Source organism: Schistocerca americana, chromosome 7 (assembly GCF_021461395.2).
Source record: "Schistocerca americana isolate TAMUIC-IGC-003095 chromosome 7, iqSchAmer2.1, whole genome shotgun sequence".
In the NCBI taxonomy this organism is placed as follows: domain Eukaryota; kingdom Metazoa; phylum Arthropoda; class Insecta; order Orthoptera; family Acrididae; genus Schistocerca; species Schistocerca americana.
The window spans coordinates 507109962-507121989 of NC_060125.1; positions in this window are offsets into that span (position 1 = coordinate 507109962).

The following is a 12028-nucleotide window of genomic DNA, read 5'->3' on the forward strand; positions in this document are numbered from 1 at the left end:
ACTTCCTGACAGATTAAAACTGTGTGCCCGACCGAGACTCGAACTCGGTACCTTTGCCTTTCGCGGGCAAGTGCTCTACCATCTGAGCTACCGAAGCACGACTCACGGCCGGTACTCACAGCTTTACTTCTGCCAGTATCTCGTCTCCTACCTTCCAAACTTTACTTCTGCAAGGTTCGCAGGAGAGCTTCTGTAAAGAAAGAAATGATGTACAAATCGCAGCTCCATTGCATAGCTTACGTCACAAGAATGTCCCCTTTGTTTGGACAGATGAGTGCCAAGAAACTTTTCAAAAACTTAAAGATGCATTGCTCAGTGAACGAAGCTTGGTTTACTTTGATCCTGACAAACTGGTTGTGTTGCAAGTTGACGCTTCTTCTTACAGAATCGGCGCAGTGCTTTCACACAGCTTTAGTGATAAAGACAGACCTATTACTTTCGCATCAAAAGTGTTATCTGAAGCTCACTGTAACTATTCACAAATAGAGAAAGAAGCAATGGCTATTGTGTATGGTTTCACCAAATTTCACCACTATCCGTATGGCAGAAAATTCTCCTTAGTGACGGATCACAAGCCATTACAGTCCTTGTTTATAAAATGAAGCGGTTCACAGTACGAACTGTCCAAAAATTGCGAAGATGGGCTTTGTTGTTGTCTCAATACCAATACGAGATTGTGTATCGTCCGACAGCTGAACATGGTAATGCGGACGCACTTCCATGTCGTCCGATTGGCCCTGATACAGACTTTCACAATTTTGCTGCATCTTGTTGTCACATCGACGCTCAGGATACTAAATTGCTTCAATCCTTTCCTCTGAACTATAGGAAAATTGCACAGGCCACGGAAGCTGATTCAGATTTGAACATTTTGCTGAAATACATCCGCACATCTTGGCCTCGTTCATTGCATATCATAAAGAACTCTGTAGTGCGCCGATACTTTGCTTGTCGGCTTAACCTCGCTATACAGCAGGGTGTGATTCTTGTTCAGAATGGCAGTGGACAGTAACGTGTGTTGATTTCCAAAGCTTTATAAAAAGAGGTGTTGCAGTTACTTCACCAAGCACACTGGGAGATTGTTTGTACGAAACACTTAGCGCGTCGACACTGTACTTGGTGGGTATGGACACCCAAATCAGTCGGCTCCACCACAAAAAATTTCTGGTTGGCCTAAGTCGCAATCACCGTGGCAACGTGTGCACATAGTCTTTGCGGGACCTTTTTGGAAGATGCGTTGGTTGATTGTGGTAGACACTTATAGCAAGTTTTCTTTTGCTGTGCCAGTGAACTCGACAATGTCACGTAGCACAACTCAGGCGTTGTCCTCTGTTTGTTGCCTCGAAGGTTTTCCTGAAGTCATAGTGTCGGACAACGGTCCTCAGTTCACGTCAAATGAATGTGAAACCTTCTGTGAACGCAATGGCATACAGCATCTAAGTAGTGCACCGTTCCATCCACAGTCGAGCGGCGAAGCGGTATGTTTTATCAGAACCTTCAAGCAGCAGATGGCCAAACTTCGCACCACACACGCCATGGATCAAGCATTGAAACTGTTTCTCGCCTCCTATCGTTTGCATCCACGAAATGGACCAGCTCCGGCGGAATTACTTCATGGCCGCCACCATCGGACACTGCTCCACCCTCTTGAGCATCCGGCGCCGAAGGAAGGCCGCCACTATCGGTTCGCGCCGCAGGATGTTGTGCTTTTCATGGTTTTTAGCGGCAGCAGACGGCGGGAGCGAGGCGAGATCCTTCGTCGACTTGGCGCATGCATGTATCTCATTTCAGGCCCAGACGGATTGCAGCGCCGACATCACAATCAAATTCGCCACTGTCATGTGCACGGTGATCCTTCGGTTTCTCTTCCCCCAGATTCACGGATCCCGAGGACAGTGCGGACACAGCAGCTGCCAGAGGATGTCATCACGACACCTCGGGAAGACCCCATGGAGACGGAGCCTTCGCCTTCTTCGCCTCCTCTTGTCCTACCGATGGAGCTGGACCAGCCCACGCCGCAGCATCCAACGACTTCTACATCTAATTGTGGTCCTCAGGAGATGGACGCGTACCATCCCGGGCGTTTTCCGTGGGATGTTTCCATCAGAGCGCAGGCCAGATGCCGGGGTACGACTGAAAGTTTGACGTCTCCTGCAGCAGTAGCTTCCAGTCCATCGTCCCCTGCCTCCCCTCCAGTTGTCGAGCTCCTTACACGACGATGGTCCGTCGTTTTGAAGGGTGGGGGGAGAGGGGAGAAATGTTACGGGAGAGGGGAGAAATGTTACATCAAGGGCCGGCACGACAGTAGGGGACGATAGAGAAGAGATGGCTGTGAGAAGACGTTAGCCAATCGCACGCTGACCGACCCCTTTCCAGGACGACAACGCGACAGCAGCGGCCCCTATGCGAAGAGGACATAAATTCAGCAGCAGCTTCAAGATTAGGCACTTGCTTATTTTGTATGTCGCCCCTTGCTTGTGACATATATGTGTAATTGCAAAGTTTTGTCTCTTCATTTTGTAATAAAACTCATTAATACGATTTGTTTTGAATGTTGTCTAGCGATCCGAGTAAGCAGGTTTCCTAGACACCCCATATTTGACGACGAACAGGGAGGCATAACAATTAACGACGAGCAGGGAGACATAAAAGAAAGGAAGGCATTTTCAAACCAAAATGCGTATTTGATGCAGAAATACCTAAATCAATTGTTATTTGTCGTTATACCTTTCAAATAACCAAAAAGAGAAGTATGTGGCGTGAAAAGAATGCTTTTGCAATCTATTTAAATCTTCTTTTACTGTTTTTCTGCCGATAACATGGAGCTATAATTCTGAAAGCAATGTGTATTTGCTTATTGGTACTAATTCGTAATCGTTACATTTCTAACTTTCAAATCATACGCACAACGTTTTTAATGTTCACGTCTGCAAAAAACTTACGATCGTCTTCTTTGTTAACCGATAAATATGTGCAATGAGGAAAGAAGTAAGCAAAGCATGCTATGACTGTAGTTGTCAACAAAGTGAAAGATTCTTGAAATGTCGAGGAAACATAACTGCATGGAGGTATACTTCTATGCAGAATTGATCCGTTGTTTAATTAGACTGCCAATGTATCAGTGTCATTGTGTTTTACACCATCTTTCCACTTTTAACTCTTTCCTATGAATCATCACTCATTGTGTGCCCAAAACAGCAAGAAACTGTGATTACATTTTTAGAAGCGTCTTCCAGCAATTTCCGATTCAATATAGTTGCCATTAGGCAGTTCTCATAGTATTAACGAGCATTGAAACTAATACATCCTCTATTAGTTAGTGCCATTGTGAATAAAGGATCGATCTCAATTATTTAAACCGTGTAAAATGGATACTCTGATTCAGCAATTATGTAACTCAGTCTTTTAGTAATGACAGCCTGATCTGTGTAACATATGCATCCGTCTTAAACAGGTATTTCACATATATTTTAAAAAATATTTAGTTACAGCATGTTGTTTCACAGTTGGTTTTCACACTAAATTATTGTATCTTTTTAACTGTAGCCTATCTACTTCATTTCCCAGAATATTTCTTACCAGGACCTCCCTGTGTCACTTCCTCAGGAATAACCTTGATTTTACTTTTGAATTTCGTTTTGAGGTTTTTGAAGTACACGAACCTTCACCAAGCTTTGTGATAATCGAATAATAATACTAGGATGCCATTCAACTACTGCTTGTATATATTCTTTCACCCACCGTAAAGGAGATCAATTTTGGTACATTGTACTTATCATATGCAATCATGAACATAAGTGCACTTAATGAGAAATAATATGTATGTATGAAGAGTATACGGGAATAACGATCGAAGTCCATCAAAATTTAAAATTGAGTTCCTAATGCAATGTTATAGAGGAAGGCATGTACTATAACATGAAAAGGCTTGTTTTTTTTTTTTTTTTTTGTAAAAAACGGTCAAGGTGCTCGAAAATCTGTGCTGAAGTTTTGATGTACTTGATAAACATGTTCAAGGCTGAGGAAGAACAATGAAGATCCATTTTCCACAAGGAGCAGTTTTCTTCTCTTTTTACGTTTCTTTTTATTTCGTCTGTACCTCCACAGGTGCAGTTGCAGTTATATGACAGTCTTTACTTTCTGCTAACAACCACCAGCCGTGCCTCCCGTGCCTCTTGGAAAATTGTTCAGTATCTCCATCACAGTTACATCAGTTTACCAAGTCCTGCATTCCCTCGCATGCGAAGTTGGGTAATAATTCGGACGCTGTTAGCAATGAAAATAAAACAATTTTTTCCAAAAATTGTTAATAAAAGAATTTTTTCTACTTCTCGCTTTTCTCCGATCACTCAGCAAACGTTTGAGATCCATTGTCCTAGGTGTACGTTTGAAATTAATATTTCCGGGGGGAATAAAAAAATGAATGTAACGGAACCGTTACGTCATTCATGGCAGGATTAACTGAAAGAAAAAATACGGTGAAGAGAAATGGGATTTTCCTCATAAATGACTTACAGGAGGTGCCTAGTTACAGGGAGAGTTTTGGAGAACCCAAGGTTTTCTACTATCATAATATCCCAGGCACTTCGGAAAATTATACCTGATACCTGTGGTAGAATTACTAAGTTTCTACGTAGAAATCATCTGCAGGTAAGAACTTCACATATAATTATACTGCGTTATTTTTTATTCTGACTTAATTACAAAAGAAGAAGAATACACTGAAGTGACAAAAGTCATGGGATACCGACAAGTACAGTTATTGAGGGCGGTAGTGTCGCGTACACAAGATATAAAAGGGCAGTGCATTCTTATTATGTTTACAAATATTCTGTAGGCTGAAGAGCGACGTACTGAGCTGCTGCCAGTCCGCAACCTCTGGGAGGGAATCGAAACCCGATAAAGGAAGGAAAAGCGGAGCTTTGATTTATACTCGTATGATTCACGTGATAAGGTTTCCGGTGTGATTATGGCAGCACGACGGGAATTAACAGACTCTGGTGGTAGTTGGAGCTAGTTCCGGGATGTGCACTGTCAAGAGAGTGCCGGGAATACCAGTAGCCCGCAGCTCTTTGTCGTGCGGTAGCGTTCTCGCTTTCCACGCCCGGGTTCCCGGGTTCGATTCCCGGCGGGGTCACGGATTTTCTCAGCCTCGTGATGGCTGGGTGTTGTGTGATGTCCTTAGGTTAGTTAGGTTTAAGTAGTTCAAAATTCTAGGGGACTGATGACCATAGATGTTAAGTCCCATAGTGCTCAGAGCCATTTGAACCATTTTTGAATACCAGTCTTCTGATGTTACCTCTCACCATGGATAACGCTATGTCTGAAGGCTTTCACTTAACGACCGAGAGCAGCGACGTTTGCGTATAGTTATCAATGCTAACAGACAAGGAACACTGCGCAAAATAACTGCAGAAATCAATGTGGCCAGCCGCCGTGGCCGAGAGGTTCTAGGCACTTCAGTCTGGAACCGGGCGACCGCTATGGTCGCAGGTTCGAATCCTGCCTCGAGCATGGATGTGTGTGATGTCCTTAGGTTAGTTAGGATTAAGTACTTCTAAGTTCTAGGGGACTGATGACCTCAGATTCTAAGATTTGAAATCAATGTGACACCTATGATGAACGTATCCGTTAGGACAGTGCTACGAAATTTGGTGTTAACGGGCCATGGCAGCAGACGACCGACGCGGGTGCCTTTGCTAACGGCATGACATCGCCTGCAGCGTGTCTCCTGGGCTCGAGACCACATCCATTGGACCCTAGACGACTGGAAAATCGTGGCCTAGTCAGATGAGTTCTGCTTCAAACTGGTAGGAGCTGATGGTAGGGTTCGAGTGCAGCGCAAACCTCTCGAAACCATGGACCCAGGTTGTCAACAAGGCACTGTGCAAGCTGGCGGTGGATCCTTAGGGGTGTGGGCTGTGGTTGAGCCGAATGAACTGGGTCCTTTGTTCCAACCGAAACGATCATTGCCTGGAAATGGTTATGTTTTTAGATACCATTTGCAGCCATTCTTGGACTTCATATTCACAAATAACGATGGAATTGTCACCGGGCCGCAATTGTTCGCAACTGGTTTGAATAACGTTCTGATCAATTCGAGTGAATGATTTGGCTACCCACATCACCCGACATGAATACCGTCGATCATTCATGGGACATAATCGGTATGTCACTTCGTGCACTTCCGCTATTATGGCGGGTGTAGAAGCAGCATGGTTCAGCATTACTGCAACGGACTTCCAACGACTTGTTGAGTCAATGCCACGTCGAGATGTTGTAGTACTACGGGTAAAAGTAGGTCCAATACGATGTTATGAGGTATTCCGTGACTTTTGTCACCTCAGTGTATGAATTAGGAAAAATCATTGTACACAACAAAAAAGTGGAAAGTAGATTATTGTTTCTTCGCTGTTATTCGATACGGCAGTAGTCTTGGTTTAAGTTATGGTAAGAATATTTCGAATATACAGGAGTGCTCTGGTGCGGTGATTGGGTAAGGTGAAATATGAACTGGTCGAGCTCAGGGAAGCATAACAGGGGATACTGTTAAGATGTGAGGGGACTGTGGAAATTTGCGGTGATGGATGGTAGTAAAGAGCACTTTGCGAAGAAATGTGTAGCTTCCTCCTAAATTGCCCCCTCGGCTTTAGACTGTATATCATACCGAATTTTTCCAGAAAACACCGTTGGTTAGTATCCAGCTCGCGTAGTTTCAGGCGACCGTCTTATCGACAAGACGTCAAACCCACACCACGCATGTGCTCCAATCCGAAGTGGTGTAATAAGCACCTCTGCCCACATGGACAAAGGCTGCTCTCCTCTTCTCTTCTCAAACAGCTAAATATTTCTGATGAAATCTTTTCGGGCTTCCATCCGGGTAGCTGGGTCGAAAATCCGCGACGTTTTGATGAGTGCCATTTTCATCATCTTCTGGCGAAATAATTGTGACAACAAAGAATATACACGTCATTGCTGCTCGTTTCGTTAGCAACATTGTAAGCTGTCCTCTTACGTTCCTGCCTAGCGACACCCTCGGATATAGCAACACATTCGGAAATGCACAGCCGAATATTTGGGACAAGCGAGGAATTTTAAATGTCATTGCTGCTCATTTCACTCGCAGCAATTTAAGCTGTCCTCTTGGGTTCCTCCCTAAGCACACTCGTAAATTACCATATATTTGGAAACAAACAGCCAAATATATTTATTTCATTCTTCGTTTTCTAATCAGATCTAAATATAAATAAATTCGAATATTGCAGAACATACACTATGTGATCAAAAGCATCCGGACACCTGGCTGAAAATGACTTATAAGTTCGTGGCGCCCTCCGTCGGTAATTCCTGAATTCAGTATGGTGTTGGCCCACCCTTAGCCTTAATGACAGCTTCCGCTCTCGCAGGTATACGTTCAATCACGTGCTGGAACGTTTCTTGGGGAATGGCAGCCCATTCTTCACGGAGTGCTGCACTGAAGAGAGATATCGATGTCGGTCGATGAGGCCTGGCACGAAGTCGGCGTTCCAAAACATCCCAACGGTGTTCTAGAGGATTCAGGTCAAGACTCTGTGCAGACTAGTCCATTACAGGAATGTTAGAGTCGTCTAACCACTCCGCCACAGGCCGTGCATTATGAAAGGTGCTCAATCATGTTGAAAGATGCAATCGCCATCCCCGAATTGCTCTTCAACAGTGGGAAGCAAGAAGGTGCTTAAAACATCAATGTAGGCCTGTGATGTGACAGTGCCACATAATACAACGAGGGGTGCAAGCCCCCTCTACGAAAAACACGACCACACCATAACACCACAGCCTTCGAATTTTACTGTTGACACAGTCTGGCAGATGACGTTCACCGGGCATTCGCCTCACCCACACCCTGCCGTCGGATCGCCACATTGTGTACCGTGATTCGTCACTCCACACAACGTTTTCCCACTGTTCAATCGTCCAATGTTTACGCTCCTTATACCAAGTGAGGCGTCGTTTGGCATTTGCCAGCGTGATGTGTGGCTTATGTGCAGGCGCTCGACCATGTAAACCCCGTTTTCTCACCTCCCGCCTAACTGTCATAGTATTTGCAGTGGATCCTGATGCAGTTTGGAATTCCTGTTGTTGGTCTGGATAGATGTCTGCCTATTACACATTACGACCCTCTTCAACTGTCGGTGGTCTCTTGTCAGTCAACTGACGAGATCGTCCTGTTCGCTTTTGAGCTGTACATTTCCCTTTACGTTTCCACTTCACTATCACATCGGAAACAGTGGACCTAGGGATGTTTAGGAGTGCGGAAATCTCGCGTACACACACATGACACAAGTGACACCCAATCACCCGATCACGTTCGAAGTCTGTGAGTTCTGCGGAGCGGCCGGCCGGAGTGGCCGTGCGGTTCTAGGCGCTACAGTCTGAAACCGTGCGACCGCTACGGTCGCAGGTTCGAATCCTGTCTCGGGCATGGATGTGTGTGATGTCCTTAGGTTAGTTACGTTTAATTAGTTCTAGGAGACTGATGACCTCAGAAGTTAAGTCGCATAGTGCTCAGAGCCATTTTCTGCGGAGCGCCCCATTCCGCTCTCTTTAATGTCTAATGACTACTGAGGTCGTTGAAATGGAATACTTGGAGGGAGGTTGCAGCACAATGCACCTAATATGAAAAACGTATGTTTTTGTGGGTGTCCGGATACTTTTGATCACATAGTGTAGCAGAACGCAAACCTACTTCCTTCGGTGCTGTAATCCATGACGTTACTCAGTATGCCGCGCCACAGTCATATGATTTTGGTCTTTTGTGTTAGGTATCATTGTGTCTCTTGATGCTCATTAACTGTCATTTAATGATAAAGATGACGTGTCTGTGATAAATCATCGATGTTCCGGTATCTTGAAACCTTGCAAACTGAAGTTATGTTATGAAACAGCTGAACAGGCCAAAATAAATATGGCATCTTCTGCATCGAATCATTTCCGTTTGAAGCAGATGAGTGTTGGTTTAACGCCTTCAGTCCTGTCGCCTCACGCTACACACTCTCCAAAGCGCTGACGCTCTCTTCAGTCGGACATTCCGGACGTAAGAGTTTTCGCTCCGTCTCCAGCCGCTTGATCAGTTGGACTGTGCAGGCCAGCTGGATCCTGCACACGTTCAGGCCGCCGGCCTTCCTGCGGACTCTCCAGGCATAACGCAAATGCCTGCCAGAGGGTATAAGGGTGGACGCTATAAAATTACAATAAAACGCAACGTACGAAAGCAAATTTTTGCAGTCTTAAATCGGATTACTTTAGAAATTGCGCTTGACATCCGTCGCACTGTGCGGTGTTTCTGAGTTGTACACCACAATCGCTTAAGTAAACATTTAAGAGATAGTAATTCTGGTCTCACTAAATGACGTATAGTCGTTTCTCATAGCTCTAATGGTAACTGAGAACCTTTAGTAGCATGTCATTGCAGAAGTGTTCAGATAATGGCCTCGACTGCAAATCTCCATTATAAGCTAAAATGAACTCGATTTGCTCTCGGGGTTGGTAGTGATTGGAATTAAACTGTTACATGGGGCAGTCAAATGAATGCAGGTTTTTATAGAACTCTTCGGTAGTAGTTGTTCGGTCGAAGCAGGTGCTACTGGGAATCAGATGATCGACGATCCTCACTCCAACGGTGAATTCTAGTTTTATGGGAGCCAGTTCTTTATTTTCATGGAATATCATGTGTTTCGTTTTAAAACATAGGCTGCTATTCTGCCTGAGATCTCTTCACTCTCTGCACTATTTTTCATTCCCTGTTCTTAGTAATGCCTGTATCTGTATTTCCTCCATGATCTTTTTCACTGTAATATAAATATAACGTGATTTTAATAACATTTGGTATTTCTTGTTTCACTGCGCTTATGGCAACCCTAATATATGCCATTTGATCTTATTTCACTCCCGTTCCATCTCCATTGAACTATCTTAGGGTCCATAAGTTCTGCAATTTATGGCAGCTGAATAAAAATAACTAGAGGCGGTTAAGTTTCTGAGGTCGATCGTATGTTCTGTTTAGCAAAACTGTTTCTCTTCCTCTGCTGCGTTCAATATGAACCAATTTGTTGTTTCCTTCGATCATCAATTTTTAGAGTAACGTGTGGCTAAACTTAAAAATTTTAAGAGTGTGTGTGTTTCGTTGATAACAGTTGTGTATTATAAATTTATCAAAAAATGTACATTGTGAACTGTTGCTTTTTAGTTTACATAGGTGTCCACTTTCCTCGAGTTACAGTTTGTACATCGATGACTGGCATAAGCAGACTACCGACAGTTTCTTATTGATTGGTATATGCTGAACTGGCTGGGCTTGTCAGTGATTGTATTACGTATTCTGTATTTTGCTGTATATGACGTAAATAACATCATATTTGAGAACTCTGTTTTTGTTGTATATTGCCTATTTTGGTGATAAGTGTGTTATTGTAATTGATACCTAACGGCACAGACCACAGCCAGTGTCAGCGGCGTATGTAGAAAGCCGATTGCTACAGTCAACGACCAGCTAACACCAGCTTCCCTCGCCAAGTTCCTGCTACACTTCAACCTCCTTCTGTGTGACGACATCCAGGTCCAGAATAGTGGCTCCCATTCAGGAAACTTTCACGTGGTCTATCTGCTAAATCGTGAGCTCAGGACCGCTGAATTTAACCCCTGGCCCAGCTGTTATGACGCCTGCCATTTGACAGTCGCCTCTGTGAGATCGACAACATTCTGCTGACGTAGTCGTGATCGGCACAGTTATACCACACTGTGCTGGACGACCCTGCCACCGCCACCGTTTGCTGCCAGCCGCCGACCACCACCTGGTTACCACCATCCAGCACCCTGCCACTGCCCCATGGTCCGAGGCGTGAACAGTCAACCCACTGGCCCCTTGCTGCCGATGTCCACACACTGTTCACTGCCAAGGTCACCCACTGTTGCTCTCCAGCCAACCTTTCAGAGCTTGACTCTGGGCACTGTCGTTGCCTGCTGCATCTCTGGGACGCTGGGGCACCATCATGAAAAGGTGCCACTGGCTGCTTCTTGGCAGCAGCACAGGCGGGTCAACTGCTTCACTCAGCCACAGCCATGACAGCATCCACCGTGTCAGCATCCACCGCATCAGCATTCTCCAAGTAAGCAGCTTTCCCTCCAACTGCGTGCATACACAGTCCAGCTGAACACTACATTTCACAACACAGGACAGCCTTGCCCAGAATGAAAGCATACACATGTAACCTTCAAGTTCTAATGCAATGATATGGAACTTTTAATTTCAGCGATGGTTTTGTTCCAGTCACCCACAACATACTACAGTCTTCCTCACCGACATCCGAATCCAGGACACCCTAGGTGCAAGTGGAATGCCCACTGACATACACGAAGACACTTCCCACTACCCAGCAGCAGCCACTGATAACCCGTCTGCTACAGGCATGTGTCAGTTTTGGAACAATTTTATGTTTGTGTTAACTGACTCTTCTGTCGATTCTTGGTAGAACAACATTATAATAAATGAATAGCACTAGTCTGCTTTTGTTCTATAGTATTAATTTTATTGTGTTAATTTGTTTTTGGCTTACAAGGCCATCTTCAGACATTTACTGATTATTCTCGCCAAAGAAATTACAGTGTTTATAAACGACACTGGAAAAGAAGTTACACATATAGATTGAAACACAAAGGCACAGTAAATGACAACTTTGACAATGTGCTGGTAATGCGATGTATAAAGTAAAAGGTTGAGCAATAACTAAATATAAGGGGAGTAATAGGAAAAACTAAAAACAAACTTGGAACAGCGTGCTTACATAACAGTTTGTATTCATAAACAAAACCAATAAAATAAAATAAAATTAGTACTTGACAAGACTACTTCAGTAGGTATAAAACATGGAGAGTGATACACAAACTAATTACAAGAAAGAATTATCAACGTAACTACAGAATATATGAAGAACCTAAGTAATATCAGGAATATAAACATAAACGAATAAAAGTAGGAAAATGAAGGAGTGTG